Here is a 21,346-nt window from a genome sequence, read left to right on the forward strand (position 1 = left end):
ACCACTAGCGTGTTATTCATCACTAGAACAGCAGACTGTCGAATAGAAACAGCTGCTGCCGCTGTTGCTCTTAAACAACTTGGCAATGCTTTAGCTACCGGATCGAAAGTCGACGAAAAATATGCACATGGACGCTGCCTGTCTCCAAACAACTGTGTCAACACGGACAATGCACAACCTTCTTTCTCATGGACATACAATGTAAAGGGCTTACTGTAGTTGGGGGTACCCAACACAGGAGCCGAACATAATGCTGTGCGTAATTCAGAAAAACTTTTCTGACACTCTTCAGACCAAGGAACGGGATTGGGTGTATCTTTACACATTAATGCCACCAAGGGTTTGGCTAATAACGAAAAATTTGGAATCCACTGTCTACAGTACGGTGTAATGCCCAAGAAAGCACGCACTTCTCTCTGTGTTCTTGGCACACTTAATTTTGCTATTGCCTGAATTCTTTCTGGGGTCAGTTTCCTTCCCTCCTTCGATAAGAGATGACCTAAGTAGGTCACTTCTTGTCGTGTGCGGCTTTCCGCGGTCCCGGGCGCCGCAGGATACATGCAGAGAACGGGAGACTCGCTTCCGGCCGGAAGTGGTGTCCCGTTCTAGACCTCACCACAGACATTGGGATACTCACTTCCGGCCGGAGGTGGTGTCCCGTTCTAGTCCTCACCGCAACAAGCACTTCCAGGCCAACACGTTTAAAAGTGCGTGTGGCCGCCGGATCGGTGCTTCTGATTCCTTCCGTCAGACGCGCATGAGCCCAGCAGACGCCGAGGGTTTCTTCAGGTCACGGTAACGCTGCCAATCCTCACACGTTACGTGACTGCTTGTACCTGTTCCTGTCAGCCGCGCAGGAGCGCTGCTGATAACTCTGTCCTGAAGCAGCTGCTTAAGGCACGCTGCTACTTTCAAGCCTCAGTTCTTTTGTCGGCAGTAGCGCAGGAGCGTTACTGCTTGTTTCTCTTCCTAGTGCAGGTGCACTTTAACATTTGTTCCTCTGTTGTTTTGCCCGAGGCGCAGGAGCGCTTACCTTATTCCATTGGACCTTGCTTGGCAGTGGCGCAGGTGGGCTACAGCTTGGCTCCTACACGCAGGTAGCGTGGGAGCATTGTACAATTGGGCCGCGCTACAGCGCTTACCCTGGAGTTCTTGTCATTGCCTGCTGTGAAGCGCAGAAGCGCTTTTCTTTGAGTTCTTTTTGGTTCCTTGGGGGTCCAAGCGCAGAAGTGCCTCATTCTTCATTTCCTTTGCCACGGACGTGGGGCTCCTGGACGACACAGCACTGGCCTTTTCTGAAGTCAACCCGAACGCCCCTTGTGGTGAGTGTCAGAAACAGGGGCTCCGGTCTGCATGTGTCTTGTGGGGTGTTTGACAGCACGAGCATAGTCCCTAGCCCTAATCTGGTGTTTCTTGTTCCCTCAGCTGTGCCAAGACCCGACCCAACGTCCCTACCACCAAAGCCACTTCCTTGGTTCCTTTTGGCCCCCATCCCTGGTTCCACCTCATCCTTGTCGGGCGTTATTCCCCGTGGGGGTTTGTTGGGGTCAGGGGCGGTGCTTACTGTCGTCTCTGCAGGATAGCCTCACAAGACCAGGTGAGTCTTGTGGGGTACTCGACACTTCTTGTCGACAATATTGTAATTTGGAAAGTGATACCTTGTGATGCAAATCACACAGATGACGCAATAATGACAACGTGGCTTTCTTACATATTTCCTCAGTATCTGCAGCAACAAGCAAATCATCAACGTACTGTACAAGAGTAGCACCTTCAGGTAAAACAATCGTATCAAGCTGTGCCTTTAAAGCTTGACTATATATTGATGGACTTTCACAGTAGCCCTGGGGAGCGCGTTTAAAGCGGAAGCTTCGTCCTCCTAAACTGAAGCCAAAAATATCCCTACTCTCCTCAGCAATCGGGATGCTGAAGAAAGCATTCTTCAAGTCAATCACCGAAAACCATGTTGCAGAAGCTGGAATCATAGTCAATAGGGCAGTAATGTCAGGAACAACTGGAAATTGTGGCACAACTATTTTATTCACCTCTCTAAGATCAATCACAAATCTGTAAACAGGTGGCTGGGAAGGGTCCGTTCATTTCAAAACAGGCAGAACAGGACTATTGCAAACGTTGCCTCTTGTCTCTTCAATCACATCTTTTTCAATTAGATCGTAAACGATCGCTAACAACGCTTTTTCACCTTCACTAGAGATTCTGTATTGGGGAATTCGTGGCATTCTAACATTGGCTTTCAATGTTACAACATATGGTGGTATTTCCAAAAGACCCACATCATTAGGACTAGTAGCCCAAAGAATACCAGGAAGAAACGACAATTCTGTCGGAAGTTTATCCCTTGACAAGTACATTGGAGAAACCACTTTCTTACCCAGTGTAAGTTGCACTCCCGAAGGAGAACAGTACAAAGTCGCATACAATCTTTTTAACAGATCCAATCCCAACAAGTTTTCACCACAAACTGTTGTCAGAATAAGGGGTGCTTCTAATTCACAAGGACCAACAGAAAGAGACAAAGGGTCAGAAATCGGATTTCTAACCGGGGCGCCGGAAAAACCCACAGAAACATTCATTTCGCCAGACAAAGGTGCGCCAGGGAGTTTGGAGTGCATAATAGAACTCTTTGTGCACCAGTATCCAACAGAAAAGGTTCTGACACACCTGATGTAATCACCTCAACATATGGTCCACTCTGATCTACTGGAACTGAAACAACTCCCTCTCTTTGTCTATGGCTGTCCTAGCAATCATTACCTTCCATATGCTCATCTTCTGCATAGTAATCAGCAGCATAGTACTGAGCTGTCCTACCAGATGCGTTATTCTGCTGATCAAACCTATTCATTGAGTTCTGAGGCAGAAGGGAACGAGCGTTCTGGGGGAAATTTCCACGTCCTCTACCTCTAGGTGCTTGTTGAACACCTCGACCTCTTGAGCCAGAAACACCATTTGCGCGCTGTAACAAGACAGGGCAACTATATTTAAAATGACCCTCTTCCTTGCAATATGAACACTGATTGGGACCTACAGGGACACGTGGTTGAGTATACTCGACTCTTTGCGAGTTCCTCTGATACTGTTGAGGCTGCTGATAATTATTCTGATAGTTATTCTGACCACCATTATTCTGGCCACCACTACCACGTGGCGGATACGCTTGCTGTAACAGAACCTTCGTTTTCAACTCTTTAGTTTTCTTTTCTGCTCTATCTTTCTCGTCTTTGTCTCGATTTTCATAATATTGTGCAGTAGCCAATATTTGTGCTGAAGAGGAAACTGCCCAAGAGCTCTCTGAATCCTTCAACTTCTTACACAACTCGGGAAGCAGATTGTGCACAAACTTATCGACGAACAATCGCTGACCACCTTCTGTGCTCATATCTTGACCACTGTGGTCGACAAACGTTTCTTCAAACCTGGTGAAGAAATCTGACACCGTTTCATCTTTCTTCTGCTTGCACGCAGACAACTTATCCCAATTCGCACGCATCGCAGGCATTAAAGTTTTCATGTAATCAATGATTTTACCAGGAAGTTCTGCTACTAAAGGCTCAGGTTTAGCACCACCAACTTGTCGGGCATCTGCAGCAGTAATATTAGCCCATGAGTCACCTAACTCTTGATCATGATCTGCATGACGAATCTTTCCCCATAAAGGCTGTGGAACGACATTCCCAAATAACATATCGATATCGGCTAGATTCATAATGCATGAACCTGCAGTCTGCGACAATTCTTTGTAATACCCTGCAGGATTTTTACGGGGGTCAGGCAATGTCTGTTTAAGGGCCAAAACTTCAGCTCGCTTCCAAGGGACATGTACCCACACACGCTGAAAGTGTGCTGGTATGGCTGGGGGGTTATTGTTATGACCAGCTGCTACTTCTTCCTTCCATACCGGAGGAACTTCTCTCATGGGATATTGTCTTCCCTTCTTTTTGACAGAAGAATCAGACTCAAACAACGACTTGGAAACACCTTCAGTCCTAAGTGACAACAACGTTGCAACTGCTTTCCTAACATCTGAACCCACAATTGCACCTTTTGAAAACTCAAACCGTACATGGCTCAACTCAGGAGGATTAGAGTCCAAATCATTTTCCTCTAAATCTTCACACAGAAAATCACACATTTTCTCAAAAACGTATCTCTGCTTCGATGTTTCCCACTGGTTGAAGACATCCATAACACATTCTAAATCATACTTTTCCGGATCAGTAACCCATTTATGTGCCAAACAATTCAACGTTTCCTTCTCCCTAGAATCAGGCAGTTGACTACGCAACTGCTTACGCTCTGTGTCAGGAGTTACACTTGTTGCACCAAAGAAAGGATACAGAATACTAGTAACAGTGCTAGCCACTCTCTGATGAACAGAAGGAGAAGTCGATGAAAAGACAAGAGGGAAAGACGAGGCAGAGGCAGTGTCAGGAGAAGTACCAGGAGTGGTAGTCGATATAGTAGTCAAAGTTGTAGGAAGTAGAGGAAGAGCAGATGTAAAAGCCGGTGGCCCTTGAGGAGGCTGCACCGGAGGAGCAGGAGCCAGCTGAAGAGTAGCTGGTGGGTGCTGTAGAGGAGCAGGAGGCAATGCAACCACGGGTTGCGCAGCTAAAGGTTGCGGAGGTGCCGTAGCATTTTGCGCATAGGGGGGTGGCGAACTTAACAAATGCGCCATTAACGGATCTTTTTCAAGCTCTTTTGCTGCCTCTTGCTGAAGAGGTGGCAAAACTGGATAACATTTATCTATTACCATTTTACGTTGCCTGTGCAACTGCTCACTCATCTGTTCTTCTTCATTGTCTTTATACTGCATAGCAGCTTGCATTATCGAAATACCCTTTTCTCTCTTATTTTTCTTCGCTAATTTAATTTCCTTCTGTTTGGCTTCCTTACGCCATAGGCGCAAAGAGTCAAACATCGCCGGCTGGGCTTTCTTCTTAAAAAGTTTAACTTCAAGATTATCTAAGATTTCCGTGTCAAAGCTACCGTATTGGGGCCATTTTAAAACACCATCTTTCCTGGTGTATTTGATCCACACTTCATTATATGCGATGGGGCCTACTCCATGTTTCACATACTGTTCATAAGTTGGAGTTCCAATCGGAGGGACCGGACACGAGTCCTCCAATCGGGAGTCCCTATTATTACAACCAAGACAAAACAAATTTCCAAATCTGCTAAGACCAGGCATCTTCGCTCTCTAGTCTAGCTCCAAACTTCAAAGGATTATCGATTACGATATTCTCGTGAATACACGAGTCCTTCGGCTTTGGCACTTGCAAGTTCCAAACAAAGCGATCCCAAAGGGGTTCCCAAAACTAAGAACCAACTAAGGACTGGGAGACGCTCCACTTATACTTAACTGAGATATCGATGACGTCACCAGAAGACTCGTCTTAGCGTTTCGCTCTACCAAACTTCAAGGGTCCAAATCAGGGCGATAGCCAGGGCAGCAGTCCTTTGTAGCCGTCGGGAAGCGGGGAACCTCGCAGCAAAGACTTTCGGACCACGTCGACATGCAGGGGTCGATGAAGTGGCGGCCTTCCTCCAGAATTTTCACACGAAGCTCCTCACGAACCTCTGGCTGGACCGGTACCGCTGGTATCACCCCACGTTGGGCGCCAACTGAGGTACTGGGTTTTTCAGAACCGGTACCGAACCGGTAACCCAGCGGTGTCAGGGTACACCCAAAGACCTCGAGTACTTTCCTGATTCAGACCACAGAAACTCAGAGTCTTCTAGGTGAAGTCAAGGGTCGATTTTATTGGCTGCAACCAAGTAACAGGCGTCCTAGAAGTACAACAACACGGGATGTATATTCTCAGGAGACTGCTCAATCTTACAAAGTCAGGCTTCTCTTTTTATACGAAATATTGTGCTTTAGGCAAACATTCTTGGATTTACAGTATACCATTCAAATATTTTCACTACAAAGGAAAAGCAGAGTCATGATGACAAGCTCACATTTCAGTTCGTTCAGCCCACAACAAATTACCCTGCAAGGCCCAACATTTCCATCAGATACCGGTGGACCCCCAATAAAAACGGGCACCTCCCCATCATAAAGCAAGTGAGAGAGAAAAGAGCAGGGACAGGTGTGAGCAAGATTCGGCAGGGTGTGTGTGTGATGAAAAGGGTTTATGGCCTGTTGTGCCTTGATGCTATCTCGTTCGGCCACTGGGAGAGGAACTGACCAAACAGGTTTGGCCTCGGGCAATGGTTCCAGCTTGCCCAGGTCAGAGAAAAGTCAATTAAGGTGTACGTGTCCTTTGGAATCGAATTTGGCTTAATTCGCTGCCTATGTGAGGGCAACTCACAAAATGGCTGCCGTACACAAAATGGAAGCCAAGGGTTCAGAACGCAAATGACGATTTCGAGGTGAATTCGTCACTCGAATATGACGAAAATGCTTGTACATAGTGTACTAGCCATTCTCGGTCTTTTGATATAAAAATCGTCATGCTATGATGAAGAAAAATTCTCGAGTCCAGAATTTTCAGAACTACAAAACTTAAGGGTGCACTATAACCCGGCACGCGGTTGGACACACACCGGTGGCAAAAAGGTGAGCTTCAAAGATTTTCTCCAGTATCAACACTACCTCTCCTGCTCTATCTATTACTTTCTCTCTCTCACACTTTCAATGTCTTTCTTTCTCTCTTTCTCTCTCTCTCTTCCTCTCTCTCACACTTTTTCTCTTTCTCTTTTCAAGTTATGAACTCTGCTGTCCACACTGCAGATTAATAAATCAAAGCTGAATTTAACACTGTCTGCAGTATAGATCCAAAGCAGAATTCAAGTTGTGACCTCTGCTAAATGCAGTGTTTGCAAAAGGTAAGCAGAGCGGCCTAGGTGCACAAGGCCTCCAATTAAACGCGGTGCGAGCAAACAATATTGTCCTGCATAATAACGTGATCTCTCACCTCATTCTGTCTCATCTCTGAATCATTTTAAAGACCTGCTGGACCATACTGTAGATTTGAGCCAGCGGGCACTTCCCTCCAGATACCTCTTCAACGTGGACCTACGAGAGGGGTGGGATGCATCAGGCACAGTGCACACTTACGAATAAGCATTATTGCAAAGTGTTATTTTAATTTGTGATCTTGGACCTCATTCAGTCACATCTCTGTCTCATTTTAAATATCATCTGTATCATAAGGTAGGCCTAAGCCTAAGGGCAGCGCTGCCCTACAGACTCCTGTTGAGGGTGATTCTGCGGGAGGGCTGGGGTGCACTACCCTGAGTGTGCATGTGAGAAAAAGCAATCTTGCCTTCCGTAATCGTGTCATCTCTTACCTCATTCTATCACATCGATCTAATTTTAGAGACCTACTGGGCCGTAATATAGACCTCAGCCAGCAACAAGGGCTGCTCTACAAACATGCGAGGTTAGCTTTTAGGACACTTTAGTTACTTCCTTAATGAGTGTATATGCACACAGGTTCCTGCCACTGCATTACACGCGAACATTAAGCTTCTAGCATACGCTCTATTCCTATGTATATAAACATTATTAAGATATAATATAATTTACCCTTGTGTTTTCTTGTGCATTCCAACCCCTCTTTGAACCACGATTATCACTAACAATTAATCGTACTTCAAAAACGAAGGATCCACTCAACTCCTATTTTCTACCAAGCATAAAATAAACATTCATTTACCTGAAAACGTGTCCATCATTAGATTACTTCTCTCTTTACAGAGATTAATTGAATAGCTGAAATGGGCTGAGCTGGAACTCTCTCCTGCAATGATGCCCTGAGCACTCTAACACCTTCCATGGCAGTATCAAGACACCGTTCCATTGTGGAGACCTGCTCTTCCATACAAATGTATCCCGGACTAGGAGATTGCACCAACAAGTCGTGGGACACACCAGTGGTGGCAGGTGAGCTGTGAAGCCTCAGTGTGAAAGACCTACAATTGAGCACATTGCGGGGTAGGGACTGGGGTGCAGCACTCTGGTTGCACAGGTGCATACAAGCGATTTTCCAGTAAGTAATAATGTAGGACTATATTATCAAACAACGGCGATCTCTGGCTTCATGTATTTAATTTTAAAGACTTCTTAAACCACACTCTATTTTGCAGATCCCTGCGTCCTAGACAAACGAGTGACGAACAGTAAATACTAAAGACCTCTCTACTTTTAACTCTCCCCCTTCTCACTTCCACCCACTACCCTCCCTTCGATTTTCACTATGATCCTTTAATTCGAACTAGCTTTTTTTACCTCTTCGACATAGCACACATACCTATGTTTAATTTTTGTTTTGCAGGTTACCTATGCTGCTACCACTGGAGTCCATCTCAGGTTTTGTTTATTATACTGTTCTTTTAAAGTTACGTTTCTATTTATTTATTTCTGTTTTAATAAAGGATCATTAAAAAAAAAACTGAGTGTATACGTCTTCTTTTTCCGACAACATATGACAATTATTTAGTGTGATAATCATCTGCTTAGACAAGATTTTAAAGTCAAAACTATTTAACATTACAGTGCACCTATGAAAAATAATGTAAGTAATTCTTAGGCACATAAATCCTGAGTAAATATACAACTACAAGAGTTCGATGAGTGTATCACTTTATAACACCATAAGTACTGTCTGTGTGATTGCAAAACAAATAAGGCACTGCCTAGCACCACCGAGGCTTCAGAGACTGCAGAGGCACACTCTGCATATTAAAATAAAGATCCTGAGTATGACAATCCCCAGACTTAAGTTGCCTCGAACTGCTCGAACAATTAGTAAATAATTCTCGGGAAGGTGGCCGTCTCCTAGACTACAAAATGTCTCTGTACCCTTCCGCGCCCAATTCACATGTGACATTAACACAGTACTTGGGGGCATATTTGCAAGGAAGCAGTTAAAATGATACCCCTTAATTTGTAAAAGAATAACTGACGGGCTCAAAGTTTTACTAAGAAAAAATGATGTTTATAACTAGAAGTGTAATACCGGGGCTAACTCTTTACCAGCTCTTTACCAGAGGCTGTAGCTGCGATTAACGTTTCCTATGGAATTTTTTTTAAAGTCAAGCACACTTGCTGTTTGGATTAGCAACATTGTGTGCTGAACTTGTGACCTGTGCGCTGAATTGAGTGTTCCATGAACTGTTACTATGGTAACAGGCAGTAAGCAGTTTGGGGGGAAGGTTCAAAGGTGCTGGCTGTACAGAAACCGTCATATTTACCCAAATTCCTCTTCATGACAGATGATAAGCATGGCTCAAATCCACCTGAGCGACTTACCTCACTCATCTATCATTCTCATATAATAAGCCAGCCGGACAGTGGAGAAGAATTAGTAATATATTTATTTGGCCATAAGATTCATCTGCAGATGGGCCCCGTCAGGTCTACACCCCAGGGAGTGCGCCGAGAGGACTGACCCATCCCATCATGACAATACATTATGACATAGCATGGCAGGGTAAGGACACGCCCAGACTGGAAAAGTACTGGGCTCAGCAGAGGGCGAACAATAGCCTCACACAAGAAGCATCTGCACCTGCAAAAGCAACATTTTCTCTCAAGGCCACGGAGCCAAGACTCGGCTTCTCCAGAACATGGAAACATTTCTGCAAGAAAAATACCCAAGGCAAGAAATGCTGAAACTAGATTTTCTGCTCATAAGGGAGGGGGGAAAACTGTACCATGAGACATTGGAGCTGCAGAGCAAATGTCAGCATCAGAAGTCTCTCTGCCATAGACAAGCCTCTCTCTCTTATGAGAGAAGTTAAAGCTTGCATATTACAAAAATATCTCAGTGGGTTGCAGCACATGAATAATAAGCTGTAACTGCATATTGGTTAGACACATTAGGCTAACATATTCATAACATCATTAGAACATTCTGCAACAGGAAAATTACTATCTATCAGACCCTCCTTTTAGCCTATTGTGGCTAACATAAGTGCAGCCTTTATTGCTTAAATGTAAGGACTATACAATTCTAAAGGCATCACTCATCAATCAAAGGGAAACAAAAAAAAACACAAGAATAACCAATAGTATATCATCATAAAAGATATCTGGTATCGGGAAAGGAAATACTAGTATGAGCATGATCACAGAAGTAGTGCAGCATACTATAGGGCAGGAAATGCAGAGGCAACAAGTAAAAGAACAACCCCTGCAATACCTACTAAGACAATAATGGGTGTGAGGCACCCTCCTTTTTGACTAATCTAAGCATATGTTCTCGGTGTACCATTGCTCTATAACACCATGTCATGATCGGACTACTGAAAATTACATCACAGTTCAAGTCATGAGCAGAAATTAATGCAAATAAGATCAAACGGTCCTTATCCCTATTGAATTCCATACTGAGGGCTCACTTGCATTATCAGCGAGGACCTATATCTAACATCCATGAAGTAGATCTTTATCGGGCTGAGAAATGTTTTTTACTAAACTACTCAAAGTATACTAACCCTCACAGCTACTTCCATAGGGCAAGAATACAAGCAACAGTTTTTCACCGTTGTGTGTGTATGAAGGCAATGACCCACACACCCAATAATTTGCATTACTATAAATAACATGTGTCTGGTGCAACATTTGAATACTACATCATCCTAATGAACTTCCCAGTGCTCCTCTTCGTGAGGAGCTAGGGTACCAGTGACATTCTCAGGTGGAGTTGAAATAATACTCATGAGGGTATGCGCCAAGCAACAAGAAACTAATTCTCTAAAGAGAAATATGAAAGCAATAGTTAGGATACAAACAAACACAATATTAAATTTGTAGACCATGAGAACCAAATGAGATCAGGGACATCTGGACAAGGAGCCGCAGAGGTTGCTCCTCCTGGGGAATAGGAACATTCAAAGGGACTCATTTTCCTAGCTAAAAGTCCAAAACTAAACTAAAAAGGTAATCAAATAGTCACAGGCACGCCAAACCCGGCTAGGGGGTTCTTCACCATCAGAAGGGATCTTCTCCCTGTGTCCGTTAAAGCCTCACAGGCAGGCTTCTATTGTTCGTTCCCTAATCCCACGACGGAGTCGCACAGCTTTTGCAACTCAGGAGCACTTAATCCGGGCCCAGGCGCAATCCTAGTGTCCCATCTGACAATGTCTCGACAGTGCACCAGGGCTCGTACCAGAAGTCCGTCCCTAACACTTAACTATTCTTCAGCACAGTTCTCTTCTAAGTCCCTAACTCAGCCCTTCTTCCAGTGCTCAGTTCTCCTTCCTTCCTTTCCTGGGCCGCAGATTATAACGAGTGCTCACTGGCACCTCTGGATCTGTGAACAGAATGGGGGGCTCAATGGCAGGGGATTTATCCACTGACGTTTGCTCACTGTGATCAGGAGAGGCCTCACCGCTTGCAATCAGAGCCGGCCTCTCCTCTCTTTGATCCGGCTCCTCACCCCTCAACAAAGCATCCGAGAAGGGTTTGTACCGAGGAACTGCTTCACATTCGTCGTCAGCGACGCCGTTTCTCACCCATTTGTCATATGGCAGTGGCAGTGGGACGCGCTCCACGTGGGACGCATGTGTCCACGCCTTGCGGCCCGGGATCCGGAGTGCGGTGCGGGTGGTGAGGAGTACTTGCCTCGGCTCCGACCACCTTGGATCCAAGCAGGACTTCCGCTGGTACTTCTTGGCGACACCCCAGTCCCCGGGTTGTATAGTGTGTCCTTTCCCCTCCGGCAGCGGCTTCAGGGTGTCTGCTACCTGCTGATGAACAGAACGGAGATCTTTAGTCAAAGCATATGAATAAAATTTCAAAGAAACCAAATGAGGTCTATTCTGTGCTTTCATATCGCTCTACCAATGTCAATTTGAAGGTGAACACATCTCAGGCCTATCAATAAATTTGTGCACTGACAATAGGTAATACATTACATATCTGACTTTTTCGCTGTATTACCTGTGGACGGACGTATGCATTTACTGAATTCTAAGAGAAGAGAAAAAATAAAACAAAACAGACAAGTGGTATTCCCGCATTTGCACTTGAGAAACAGCAAAAAGGGAAGTTCAAACCGCTATTCCTATAGCGAGCACACAGCGTCTACTTTGTGAACCTTCACTGTTGTGCAAAACTTCAAACACTTCTAATATTCTTTTTCTTACTCAAAACAACTATATTTTTGCTCATGACCATGCTCACATATTATAGATGCAGCAGGAAACTAACTTCTACAAAGCTTTAATTTCTAAAAAATATTTTGCTGAGGATCACACAAGCATCTTTCACCTTTCTCACTATTTAGACCATGTAACATTTTGTTTAGGGGAAAACCTGTTCACCAGCTCTAATAGGGATTGTCAGCTCAACTATACAGGCTAACTGAGAGACTTGTGATACCTGTGCACCAAGTACCGACCTATTGTTCCCTTCAAAGGTCAAATAAGGAAACACTAGTCTGGGGCGTCTAGGCGTGTCTTTTCATCCCTTTCATCCCTATCCAATTCAAATAATCCTCTAATAAATCAGTTTATTTTCACAGACTAGCTAATAAAGAGCTAGCAATGTACTTGCACGACTACAATAATGGTGTTATCACCCAACACTTGTAGAACAAAACTACCCACATCTAATTCCCCTTTTAGATCAAAGCAGAACAGGAGGGAGCAATATACATGTTACCTAGTTTTAATTTATAGGAGAGCTAGCGGGGAGCTAGCTTCCACCAGGGAGCTAGCCTCCTCCCCCAGTTTGACAGGAGGAAATCTGAAACATATTTCACTTCAGTCAACACCATCAACTCCTGGGTGTAGCACTGAGCATAAACAAAATTCTAGGAGATACATATCACTTTTGAGAGGGCTAGAAAGCCTTTTAGCACATGTACAAATGTCATTGCCTCAAAATGATGTGTGTGTCTATTAATATCTAATACAATGTAACTAAGGAAAATTCATTATAATTATTTATCTATTACAAAACACACTTTTTTTAGGCCTTTCATTCCCATAAAGGAGTAAGGAAAAGGAAATGGGACTGGGACACAGCTAAAGTCCCCCATAACTAGGCACTATGCGCCATTCATTAGGGAAATGGCGGCAAAAGGGAAATCTATAAAAGAACAAAAATTACTTCGGTGATGGTCAGGCTTGTGACACAACACTATGAGTACACCGTAGAACTCTTGTATTTTTCTTCTATACTTTTTGACCAAATAGACATACACTGCTGAACTGTTGTCTGTGAAATTTAGGGACCAGAACAAATTCCCCACAGAGGAGCTTGTACTAGTATCAAAAATAGAATTGTCAAAACAATACAAAACAGAAACATACATAAAATAAAAACAAGCATACCAAGGCAGCAGGTATACTTGCTGTGCTAAGCACAGAAAGCATAGACAAATCACAGTAACACATGCAAATGAGGTGTGACACACAACACAATGCCATGATTTCATGCACAGTGAGCCTGTAGCCCAAAACCCAGCATGCTGGCCCACTTAATTTGTCAGTCTTAAGATCGATCAGCATACCTACCACGCAGAACACAACAAACAATGCACAATAAGCCAAAGAAAACATAAAACACACAATATAGTTACATGCGTGTAACATAAAATAATACAGAATAATACATATACCAAACACAAAGGCCACAAAACGAAAACACAATATTAGTTACTCAAAGGACTATATTTTTCTCATGCATGTCATGCATCATGCGGTGTCAGTGCACACTTAATCTGTCCAGCACAAAGCTGCATCAATACTCACCGTAACACACAGATAAAAATATTTCCCATTGCACTGAAACGAAACAAATCAAACCACAAAAAAACCAACCACACACAAAATATTGGACAAAAAGGCAACCACTTAGTAAAAATACCTTCTACAAATACTTACCTTAAAACCTATGCTTGGAGCTCATTCACACCAGTTCATCTATATTATCTATCATCACCCTATATATACTAACTGTTAACTTTCCGTTCTGAAAACCCTGTCTGCTGTCTTAGACAAGAAACAGACCTAACCTCTTTTAACCGTCAGCCAAAAAGATAAAACATTTAGCAGCATTGAAAATCACATGACAATCTTGTAATGACATTTAATGCAGCATCAAAAAGGGAAAAAGATATACATTTGCTTTCACAGCTTTCACTTGTCATGAACCAGGAATTTCCATATTGTGCGTAAACATTTTATTCTTGTTATTAAAGGTACCAAATCCATTTCTGCACAGACATCTTTCCCTGTCTAAATGGGCCATTTTATAACCAATGCACTTTCTCATCTTAAAAAAAAAAGGGCATCTTACTTCTGGGTAAAATCACAGCTCTAACTGTGTTATTTTAACATTTCAAACTTCTGAATCATACACATGTAATCCTGTTGCCAAAGGTATATTCTCACCCCAGAACATACTAAATACTCCAGTGCACACTAGCAGACATTTGCACAAAACACGCACTCTGCACCTCCACTCAGCGGGTGGGGCACTGGGCCCACTGCAATGGTGTCCCATGGACAAACTGCATACAAATACTGTTACACACATATATACATTCCCACCAGGCCGCTCCTATGAGCAACACAATCAATATTCTTTACCTACTAGGCGCTATGCATTTACCTACCCTCGCATGATCAGTACTCTCCACTAGGGATCCACTAGCAAAGTCACTAATCAGTATGCCAATCAGAGACCCCCCAACTCAATATTTATTTAAATACGTTTATACTATGACATGGACCAACAGTGAAACAAAAAAATCCACAACAAAAATTGACACAACTGACAACCAATGAATCTCTTTTTCTTTTTGCCATTAAACTGCACACAAATCAATCACTGATTCTGAATACAATTCAAACAATAGGAGTAACATGTGCTTAAACTATTGCATCTGAAACACTCACTAACATATTTAGTAAATTAATTTTTCTCAAAACAATCCTTCATTTCTCAGACTAGGCCATTTTAAAGTGTAATTCTCTATGTCCAAATACAATAACCTGTTGAAAGTTATTCATAATTTTGTTCCTAATACTAAATCACGTGTTCTGAACAACTGCATTATACTTTAGTCTAAACCAGCAGCAGTTTGCACTCATAATTATGCAGACTCGCTCCAAATTCACAATTCACATGGCTCCAACTGTGTATCTCTGCCTGTCTGTGCCAAGAGCTGAGACTCCTAGCCCCCCCCCCCACAATCTGCTGCCTGTCTTTCTCTCTTGCTGTCTGTGCTCTGCCATTGGAATGTTCTTATCACACCAAGGTCACATCTGCTCTGCTCTGCGTCTGCAAGCATCTATATTTCCATTCTACATAATCTTCCTAGCTCTGCTCACATTCTCTCTTTTCTATTTAACCCTTCCAGAACTTAATAATATTCACACACTGTTATTCTAAACCTTAACAGCCCAGAGCTCACATCCACTCAACAGGTCATTCTTAAGACTAACTAAACAACTCCTGGTCTCCCCCCCTTTTGAGGCCCGCTTTTGCCGTTCAGAAATGCATTTCACTCTCACAGTCTTCCAAGAGCTAAGAATTCTGGGCTGCTAGCCAGCAGCCTTCCTGGCCCCCCACCACCTTACAGACCTCAAGGCCAAAATCTGCCTCGCGCTCTGCGCTCCTCGTTCTGGAGCTGTCAAAGACAATAAGCCTTCCTAACTCTTTCTAACATGCAATAATTAACCCTATTTTAACAAATACATTTCTCTTTTTCCCTCCTTTTTTTTCCTTTTCGATAGAGCACAGCCCTGCATGCACTTTTAAACTACATGAAAAATACACGGCAACAAATTCTAATTATCTGTGCATTCCCTTTTTTTCACTTCTTTCAAACTTTACCATCTTTCTATATTCTATTAATCTACATTCTAATACTTGTAATCAAATCGTTTTTGTTTTCTTCATCTTCTACTGTTCACAAATTAAGGGGGATGATAGGGATGAAAGAAACCAAATTAAATAAGTTTTTTTTTTTAAAAGGCCACAGTTTTTTTTTGTTTTTTCTTTCTTCTCATTCTTTTCTTTTCTAAGAGCCAGGCATAACCATCTCAGGTAGCTCACAAGGACCAGACAATCTAACTCATGCAACAAGACGCACTCACTTCATTCAAACAAATATTTACACAAACAAAAGGCAGCCCACAGACTGCTCTCAAACCAAACCAATTATAACCAAATCAAACATATTACATGAAATACATACCCCATCCTCTTAATCACTGCTCACATTGGCTCACTGAGCCATTAAAAGCCACTTTAAACAACCTGCAAATTCCAAATGTACACATTTTGTCTTCTTTTAAAACTAAACTTTTGATCTCTCCATATTCTGGGCTATCCTCTCATCTGTCTTTGCTGAACCTCTTTCTGCCACAACCTTAGGGAATCAAACATGCTCTGACAGCTGTGCCTAGCAAACAATCTCTCCTGCAAGTAATCTATCTTAGCTGCATCAAAAATATTAAACAAAATCGGGATGAATCCATATTCACATACATCTCAAAATTCAAGTCTTCTACAGGAGCGGGTTGGCTCTCGGCCAATCTGACATCAGTTGAACTGCAGCAACACCCAAAACATCGCAACTTACTGAAACACGGCATCTTGCACACTCAATCAAACACCACCAAACTCACTCAATCAGACACCGCCAAAGAACCCACACATACCCAGACACAAAAGAACCAAGCAACTATCTCCACACACAATCACTTACAACCGCACACGCACACGCACGTCCTATGCATTGAGTCCCTGCCAAACACGTGTTACCATAATGGGACAAGGCCCGTCGACCAAGTCCTGGGGAACCTGGACCCTACCGCAGGCCGCACAGTACACTAACTGTTCTGAGGCTGGAGGACACATCCGCCACCCGGGCGGCACTACAGACCGTTGCGCTCTTTACCCCGGAAGATCTGGGACTCTTCCATCAAACCACTCACATTAGGGGTTTTGGTCCTTTCCCAGTATTCAACCGTGATGTGCCACACTCCAGTCTCAGTACCACCCGGTCGGATGCTCTAAAACAGACATCCACCCGAAACCCTCATCACCAATAGTCTGTCAGAGCGCCACTTGCACTCTGAGTTCCCCGGAGCACACTAGCCCCAGGAGCACACTAGCTCCTTTAACCACCTGGGACACATTAGTCCCTGGAGCACCCTAGCTCCTTCAATCACCAGTCGGACCACTCACCTCCCGCTCGCAGAACCGACATCCACCGTTCTCCACCCTTCGGCTGCTGGGACCAACACGGTCAGCTCCAAAGTCCCGCCTTCCGGACCCCGGTGCAGGATAATGAACCGGGACTTCTCCCGATCAGCAGGGTGGGGCAGCGCTGCAAGAACCAAGCTCGGCATCAAAGTGGGTACCCAGACCCACTGTGCCGACCAGAGGGTCCCCGGCCTTCTGCTACCCACTTACGGGTGAGAAAGATCCTTATCGCGGGGTACCTGTTCGGGCGCCATCTGATAAGCGTGGCTCAAATCCACCTGAGCGACTTACCTCACTCATCTATCATTCTCATATAATAAGCCAGCCGGACAGTGGAGAAGAATTAGTAGTATATTTATTTGGCCATAAGATTCATCTGCAGACGCATCCCATCATGACAATACATTATAACATAGCCTGGCAGGGTAAGGACACGCCCAGACTGGAAAAGTACTGCGCTCAGCAGAGGGCGAACAATAGCCTCACACAAGAAGCATCTGCACCTGCAAAAGCAACATTTTCTCTCAAGGCCACGGAGCCGAGACTCTGCTTCTCCAGAGCATGGAAACATTTCTGCAAGAAAAATACCCAAGGCAAGAAATGCTGAAACTAGGGATTTTCTGCTCATAAGGGAGGGGGGAAAACTGTACCATGAGACATTGGAGCTGCAGAGCAAATGTCAGCATCAGAAGTCTCTCTGCCATAGACAAGCCTCTCTCTCTTATGAGAGAAGTTGAAGCTTGCATATTACAAAAATAGCTCAGTGGGTTGCAGCACATGAATAATAAGCTGTAACTCCATATTGATTAGACACATTAGGCTAACATATTCATAACATCTTTAGAACATTCTGCAACAGGAAAATTACTATCTATCACAGAGGAGAAAGCAAACAGAAACGACAGAACACTGTGTACATTAGGAGCCAAAGAAGTACACAACTCTTCGAATTAACCTCAAGAGAGGGCACGAGCAATAGCCACTGGCGTTACAAAACCCCATGTACAATTTGCCTACTCTATACTCCACAATGGGCAATTCTTTATCAATCCCAATCAGACACTGCTGCTTCAAGTTTCACAGAGTGCACTTCCTTAAATACTTTGTGGCTATTTAAATGGGAGACGGGATTGTCGACATTCCAAAACTTAGGGGCATATTTGAAAAGATGGCGTTAAAATTATTGCTGCTTTAGCGGCAGCAAACTGCCGCTAAAACGGCGATAATGGACTTGAAAATCCTTTGTCGTCTTACCGGAAGATTTTTTCTACTCTGCTGTTTGCTATGGCAGGGTGTGAGCCAAAGCTCCCGCCCGGCCATAGCAAACTTGGATTGGATTTTGAAAGAGAGAACAGGGAAACCTGCTCACTCTTTCAAAATGCAAAGCAGATTGCTTTTCCCCACAGGGAGCTGCATATTAGCAGGTCCCAGTGTGGAAAAGTAATGGCGGCTTCAGAAGGATGCGGGAAGCTGGCTAGGACCATAGAGACATTGGAGCTCCACCCACGGTCCCCAACGTTGTTGTAACGAGGGGGACCCGGATGACGCCATGAGAGACAATGACCTTTTACCTTTCTCCGAACAGCAGACAGAGAACTGGAAGATAGACGAGGTTGTTGCATCCGGACTCGAGTTCGAACCCGAGTGCGACAGCCAGGAAGAACCCCGTTTCTTTAATTGGGCGGAACCCGAGGCAGGCCCCGCCCACAAACCCAAGGTAAAACCCTGCAAAGAACACACACAGGTGTGTTCATCACCCGAAGGCGGAGTAGGAGTTTGGAGAGGCGAGGAGTGCGATGGCGAGGAGTGGAGGTCAGGAGAAGAGAAGATCGGAGGCGAGCCAGGAGCTACGGCAGGGGGAGGGAGATTGGAGGCAGAGAGCGGAGACGGCAGAGGAGCCAGGACCATCGAGGAGGAGGAGGAGTGGACAGGAGAAGAACCTGGAGTGAGACCAGACGATGGCAGCGACAAGCCAGGAGGCCAACGAAAAGGCGCTTTGCCCAGCCACACTTCAAGGGAAGTGTGGCTCTCGCAGGTACGGTCACGCTTTGCGGGCTGGGCGGGACGTAAGGGGGCTAAACCTCATTGAAAAGTTCACACGGCTATCCATTGTACTACCCTCCCCCCCTTTCACCAAACCGTCGCTCACATTCCGGCCAGAGGGTTTTGCTGTGCGTGTGTGTACCTCACTCCCTTTCCTAATCACTGTGTATATATATATGACACCCGGACTAAGACCTGTCCCGTTTTCTTCCTTCCATCCCATACCCGATCCCAGAGCTGGAAGAGGACGCGCCTACATACCGGACTACCAGTCCCAGAAGACTCCGGGAGAGAAGAGGAACCGGAGAAGGGAGGTGCAAAGAAAAAGCCTCAACAGCGGAAACGGACAGTGAAATCCCCCTTCCCTATTACCAGAGGGTAATTCAGCGCAGACGAGTCTTAAAATCAATAAAACCAGCGTTACCCACAGTTCCTGTTTCCGTGAGTCTGTTCCCATCCTCACAGTTGTATATACACCTAAACAGTACACAGGGCGATATCATTTTCACCACATTTTTGCCTTTTTTTTTTTAAAAATGCGCGGAAATGGCCCTTGTTAATACGCCCTCAAGTTTGTTATGACGGAGCGGGAACCTCGACTCCCGCCCTGCAATACCAAAAAGTAGTGTCCCGGGGTAGGTACCCCGAGACACAGCAGGAGGCGATCCTGGGGAGTGGTGTTCCCCAGGGCCCTCGACTGCTCCAGAATGGGGGCTACTTGACCCCCCCTTCCACAATTTAAAAAGCCCCGGACGGTGGTGATCCCCAGAGCTTAGAGGGACCTTTGAGCCCCCCCACCCATTTTTTGAAAGCCCCAAAGAGTAGCGGTCCCCGGGGCTGGAGAGGGCCTTTAACCTCCCCTACCCCAGTATTTTACTGAGGGAGTACCTTTGAGCACCCCCGCCTGTTTATTTTATAGCACAGAGGGATGGCAGTCTCCAGGCTACAGGACCCCTCTGGACCCCCATCAAATTTAAAATTTTAGACCCCGGGATTTGGCCCCCCAGGTAGCTAACAAGCATAGGAGCCCGCGCGTCATTTTTATTTTTTGTACGGCGGATCCATGCACCCTGCACACATTTCTCAGTTTAAAAAAATAATAATAATAATTTTTTGGGGCGCCCTAGAGGTCCTTGTGGGACCCCCTAAGCAGGTCTAGAGGGTCAAGATATTTCTAACCTGCCCCCTTTGTAAGTTTTGAACACTTGTTCCACTGATTTCTAGACTCTCGCTTCTACGGAGGCACAAAATGGCTGCCAACACTTCCTGGGTTCCAATATTGACAACCACTTGACAGCCAATTAGCATTCAGCGCATGATCGGGACGGTGCGCTTAGCGTGCGCTCAGGATGCGCGGATCCACCGCAGCCATAGATATATATGTACTTTTAATTGTTATTTTCTCAGGAACTACTGAACGGATTTACACCATTTAAGTAAAAGGCACAAGTTTGAACTAAGGACTACCTCTTTGTCAATTTGGTGTAATTCCGCTCAGCAGTTTGGGCTGTAGCCGCGATGAATGGTTGCTATGGAAAATTGCATGGGGAAAACACGTTTTGGGACCCCCCTTTTTTCTCAGCCCCTGCTTCACGAATCACCCTAAGACTTTTAGGATAGGAGAGGACCGGAGCGCCCCACTAGTTTTGAAAATTTTGCAAAGATTCATCAACCAGCGCCAAAGTCATTCCAAATAGAATTTTGCGGATTTCCTATGGAAAATAGGTCCCAACTATACCTACCTACTGGCGACCGCCAGTAGGTTATATATATATATTATTATTTTTTTTATTTTTTTATTTTGATGCAATGTGGTCTTGCAACAGGATCGCTCTTCAGCGGGTGACGGCGTAGGGCCAGACCAATGGCCAAAAAACAATTTTTTCTACAAAGGACGCCGCACTCAGCAACTTCAATCCACAGATTTTATTTCAGTGCCCAGTCTAACACCTATATATATATATATATATATATATATATATATATATATATGATATTTTTTGTGACCAAGGCAGTAGTTACTGCCGAAATGCGTTACAGCTGGAAATAAAACGTGCAGTGATTTAAATCCTAGCCTGCTGTGTCAGTGTCTGGTTACTGATC

Source organism: Lissotriton helveticus, chromosome 2_1, assembly GCF_964261635.1.
Source record: "Lissotriton helveticus chromosome 2_1, aLisHel1.1, whole genome shotgun sequence".
In the NCBI taxonomy this organism is placed as follows: Eukaryota; Metazoa; Chordata; class Amphibia; order Caudata; family Salamandridae; genus Lissotriton; species Lissotriton helveticus.